At 46.2% G+C, this 5,308-nt stretch overlaps 1 pseudogene; it reads left to right on the top strand.

Annotated features, from left to right (window-relative positions):
* The first annotated feature begins 245 nt into the window (after nucleotides 1-245).
* LOC118671921 lies at nucleotides 246-3,976 on the top strand (annotated as a pseudogene).
* The last annotated feature ends 1,332 nt before the right edge of the window (nucleotides 3,977-5,308 follow it).

Genomic DNA, 5,308 nt, shown 5'->3' with positions numbered 1-5,308 from the left:
TTGGTAGGTGACAGTTGAAATGGAGTCGTGTTTTGAGTTGTGATGTTGCCTCTGAGGTGACCTTGAATCAACATCCCCCCACTCCCCACCTAAAGGTCTTTATCTCCCCTGGAACTTTGCCCACCAAGGTCATTTTCCCCCTCAAAGCATTTAGTTCCCACAAGGCCTGAAGGTCACACCTCACCCTTCTGGTGTGAATAGGTTCTTTCTCTTCCCATCTCACTCTGGGTGTGCACTGCCTTACCATGTCTGTACCGGATGTGGCCAATATTTGGTTTGTGGTAGGTAAGAGCAATGCTGCTAAAACATTTACCAGAACCTCTGGTATATGACTGCTAAACTGGTGGATCTTTCTTTCTGCCTATTTCTCAGTTCAGGACAGATGTAACAAAGTGTGTTTGGAAAAATCTTATTCACACCTAAGGATGCATGTGTCACATCCCCATCTGTCACCCAGTCTTGGCATGACATCTCCTAGTTGTAGATATTCCCCTGCTGTTAAGTTCCTCTGTTTCTTATCAAATACCAGGAAAAAACACTGGAGCCATAAGTGAACAAAGCAGAAGATCTGGAGCATCCCAGCCAGCCCTTCAGGGTCTGCCCAGAACTCAGGTATTGCTGGGCCTCTGAGAGCCATGTACCAGTGGAACTGTGCCAGGAGGATTTTCTATGCTAGCAATGAAGTAGGAGGAAGAAATAATAAGAGGTAGCAGAAGTTAATGAAACAAGAAATCACACAACAGAGGTTTAATAAGGCAAAGATAAATTATTTGAAAAGGCTAATAAAATTGACAAATGTCTGGAGACTATAATCAAGAAAAAAGAGAGAAGGTGAAAATATTTATTATGAGGAACTTAAAAGGAAATATTTTTTTGTAAATGCTTCAGACCATTAAATGATAAGCCAAGAATATTATAAAGAGAACTTACACTAATATATTTAAAATTTAGACAAAATAGAAACATCACTGCTAATTAAGTAACACTAGAACTATCAAAAAATGGCATCAGCAATGAATAGTTTTCCATATAATGAACTGATCTAGATGGCTTTACTTTTCAGATACAAAACTTGCACTAAAGTGAAAAATAAAGGACAGAATCTCATTTTATGAGGCCGGCATAACCTTGATACAAACAATAGAATAAGAAAGAGAATTTACAGGCCAACCTTATCACATTTACAGTCACAAGCACCCTACACAATGTATCAACTGTGAAAATTATCCCATCAATATATAAAAAGTTAATATAATATGAGCCAGTTAGGTTTACCCTAAAAATGTAGATCTCATTTAAGCTTAGATAGGTCAAGTAACATAATTTGCTGCACAAATTGGAGAGGAATCTTATCTTAATAAGAGAAACATAACAGAGAAATCATATCTCAATAAACATTTCATAAAATTCAACATTCACACATGATAACAAACATACCCTTTTGGCAGATCAAAAGGGGAAGAAATTTCCTTAATGTAACACACAATATCTGTATAACTCTGGCCGAGTTGCTCAGTTGGTTGGAGCGTCATCTCATTCACCAAAGGGGTGTGGGTTCCATTCCTGGTAAGAGCCCAAACCAACGTTGGGTGTTCAATTTTCCTGGTGCATGATGGAGGCAACTAATAGGTGTTTCTCTCACCACTCCCCATTCATCTCTTTCTAAAAATCATTAACATATCCTCAGGTGAGGATGAAAACAAAACAAACAAACAAAAAAGACTATAAGCTAGGAAAATGATTTAATGAAGCCCTCATCTAGAAAGAAAACCAAGCCCTAGCTAGTTTCCTTCAGTTGATAGAGTGTCAACCTGTGGACTGAAGGGTCCCAGGTTCAATTCCAATCAAGGGCACAGGCCAGGGTTGTGGGCTAAATCTCAGTAGGGCTGTGTAGGAGGCAGCCGATTCAATGATTCTCTCTCATATTTATGTTGCTATCTGTCTCTCTCTCTCCCTTCCTCTCTGGAATCAATAAAAATATATATATTTTTAAAAAGACAACCAAGGTTTCCATGTTTCCCAGGAGAATGTTAGAAAGCCTTTCTCACCAGGTGCCTTACACACTAAGTGTGTGGTACTGGTATTCTCTTTTCATTGGGAGGCTTGTGTTTGGAAATGATCCAAAATGGGATCCTTTCAGGGACGTCTACACCGATGAAAGGGGGAGATGATGAGGAGTAGGTCTGAGGGGAAACCCAGGGCTGGGCAGTGATGGAAAGGGTTTGCAGGTCTATGGGCACTTTTCTACCTTTAATCCCAGGTCCCTGAAAAAATTACTCTTACTCTGATGTCTGCCTTTGGGGCCCCAGGGTTCTCTTGTCCAGGGGAGATCATCAACGCACAGAGGCCAGGCTGCAGTTTTGCCCTGATGGGCACTCCTGCAAATTACTGTTCCGTGGTGGGTCCCGGTGCAAGAGAGGTTGTTGTGATGACCCCTCACTGAGCTGGATGGTGAAAAAGCTTTGGTTTCTTACCCATGTTTTAGACAACCGGAATCAGAATTTTATGGGGCCAGTTTGGGATCAAAGGATCTATTTATTTTTTAAGAAAAACTCAAAAAGAGTGAAAGCTGAGGCAGCGGGCAGGCGAGCAGGGGGCGGGCGGACATCTTGGGACTTGATAGCGGCCAGGCGGGCGGAGCAGGGGCCGCGGACACCAGGTCTGTTCTCAGAGCGATGGGCTGTGGAGACTGAGCTGCCGCCACGATTGGAGGCTTATTCATCTATAATCACAAGGGGGAGGTGCTCATCTCCGGGTCTACCGAGATGACATCGGGAGGAATGCAGTGGACGCTTTTCGTGTCAATGTTATCCATGCCCGGCAACAGGTGCGCAGCCCTGTCACCAACATCGCTCGCACCAGTTTCTTCCATGTTAAGCGGTCCAACATCTGGCTGGCAGCTGTCACCAAGCAGAATGTCAACGCTGCCATGGTCTTCGAATTCCTCTATAAGATGTGTGACCTAATAGCTGCCTACTTTGGCAAGATCAGCGAGGAGAACATCGAGAACAATTTTGTGTTCATATATGAGCTGCTGGATGAGATCCTGGACTTTGGCTATCCACAGAACTCAGAGACAGGCGCTCTGAAAACCTTCATTACCCAGCAGGGCGTCAAGAGCCAGCATCAGACAAAAGAAGAACAATCCCAGATCACCCGCCAGGTGACTGGGCAGATTGGTTGGCGGCGGGAGGGCATCAAGTATCGCGGGAACGAGCTCTTCCTGGATGTGCTGGAGAGTGTGAACCTCCTCATGTCCCCGCAGGGGCAGGTGCTGAGCGCCCATGTGTCAGCGCGGGTGGTGATGAAGAGCTACCTGAGTGGCATGCCTGAGTGCAAGTTTGGGATGAATGAGAAGCAGGGCAAAGGCACAGCTGATGAAACAAGCAAGAGCGGGAAGCAATCAATTGCCATTGATGACTGCACCTTCCACCAGTGTGTGTGACTCAGCAAGTTTGACTCTGAAGGCAGCATCAGCTTCATCCCACCAGATGGAGAGTTTGAGCTCATGAGGTATCGCACCACCAAGGACAGCATCCTTTCTTTCCGGGTGATCCCACTGGTGCGGGAAGTGGGACGCACCAAGCTCAAGGTCAAGGTGGTCATCAAGTCCAACTTCAAGCCCTCACTACTGGCTCAGAAGATTGAGGTGAGGATGCGAACCCCGTTGAACACAAGTGGGGTGCAGGTGATCTGCATGAAGGGGAAGGCCAAGTACAAGGCCAGTGAGAACGCCATCGTGTGGAAGATCAGCGCAGAGATTGAGCTGCTGCCCACCAATGACAAGAAGAAGTAGGCCCGACCCCCCATTTCCATGAACTTTGAGGTGCCATTCGTGCCCTCTGGCCTCAAGGTGCGCTACTTGAAGGTGTTTGAACCGAAGCTGAACTACAGCGACCATGATGTCATCAAATGGGTGCGCTAAATTGGCCGAAGTGGCATCTATGAGACACGCTGCTAGCTGCCTAGTGGCAGCTAGCCCGTCTCCCCAACCACCCACCCTCTTCCACAAGTCCAAGTGCCCCGGCCACCACACATCAGTGTCTCCTCCCTCCTGCTTTGCTGGCTTTCCTTTGCACCAGCCCCTGAGTTTAGGTCTGGACCAACCACATCGCAAGTAGGACAGGTGGAGCTGTCCCTGGGCTCCCTGGGCAAGGTGGTTTGTGGGGCTCCTGCTTCTCCATCCATCTGTCTTGTCCCAATGAGTTCTGTGACCAAAGTCAGGTGGGCTTCTCCTCCCCTCCCCTGTGGCCACATCTCTCAAGTGGGAGGGTAGGCTGCCCTTCACCTCAGAGCTCCCGCAACAGCTAGTAATGGATCCCTAGCCCTCAATCCCTATTCTGCTTTGGGATAGTGTGAGCTTCATTTTGTACACGTGTGACTTTGGCCAGTTATAGACCCAATAAACGCTGTAGAGTGGAGTAAAAAAAGAAAAAAAGAAAAAAAAGAAAAACTGAAAAAGAAGATGCTATTCTGGGATGTTACCTGTTGATATTTCTTCTTGGTCCTCTCACTGGGAAAAGTTTGTGCCTTATCCTTACTGTCCAGAGGCAGGTTCTCCGGGTCACCCCTCCAAGTACCCCCCTTTTTGTATTAGTCCTCACCCGAGGATATTTTTTCTATTGATTTTCAGAGATAGTGGAAAGAAAAGAGAGAGGGGGAGAGAGAGAGAGAGAGAGAGAGAGAGAGAGAGAGAGAGAGAGAGAGAGAGAAACATTCATTGATGTGAGAGAGACACATTAATTAGTTGCCTCCTGCACACACTCTGACAAGGGACACGGATCGAAACTGTAACCCAAGTATCATCCTTACCTGCCCTTGACTGGAAATTGAACCCAAGACCCTTTGGTGCAGTGCGGACACACTGACCACTGAGCCCAGTGGTCAGGGCTACATGTCCCTTTTAAAAGTCATCACCCAAGGACTTTTAGTGATGAGAGAGAGAGAGAGAGAGAGAGAGAGAGAGAGAGAGAGAGAGAAATGGATGTTAGTGAAAAACATTGATCGATTGCCTCCCTTACATGACCCTACTGGGGATTGAACCAGCAACCTAAATAAATCCCCTGACCAGGAATCCAGCCCACAAACATTTTGTTGTACCAGAGGATACTCCAACCAACTGAGCTACCTTCCAGGGCTCCAAGTCCCTTTATTATGATTAAACAAGTTGGGCTACTTCTCTCTCTTTCTCTCTGTCTTCCATCTATTCTAGTTGCCCCTCCACTGGCTTCCTGAAGTGTAAGATGACAGCAGCCAAACAGCTATGATTTTCTATAATCCCACAGCTAAAATTCAGGCAATCCCCAAA

This window comes from Myotis myotis, unplaced genomic scaffold (assembly GCF_014108235.1).
Source record: "Myotis myotis isolate mMyoMyo1 unplaced genomic scaffold, mMyoMyo1.p scaffold_m19_p_1, whole genome shotgun sequence".
Classification (NCBI taxonomy): domain Eukaryota; kingdom Metazoa; phylum Chordata; class Mammalia; order Chiroptera; family Vespertilionidae; genus Myotis; species Myotis myotis.
Note: the sequence above shows the minus strand (reverse complement) of the source record. Positions and strands in the feature narration are given on the sequence as shown.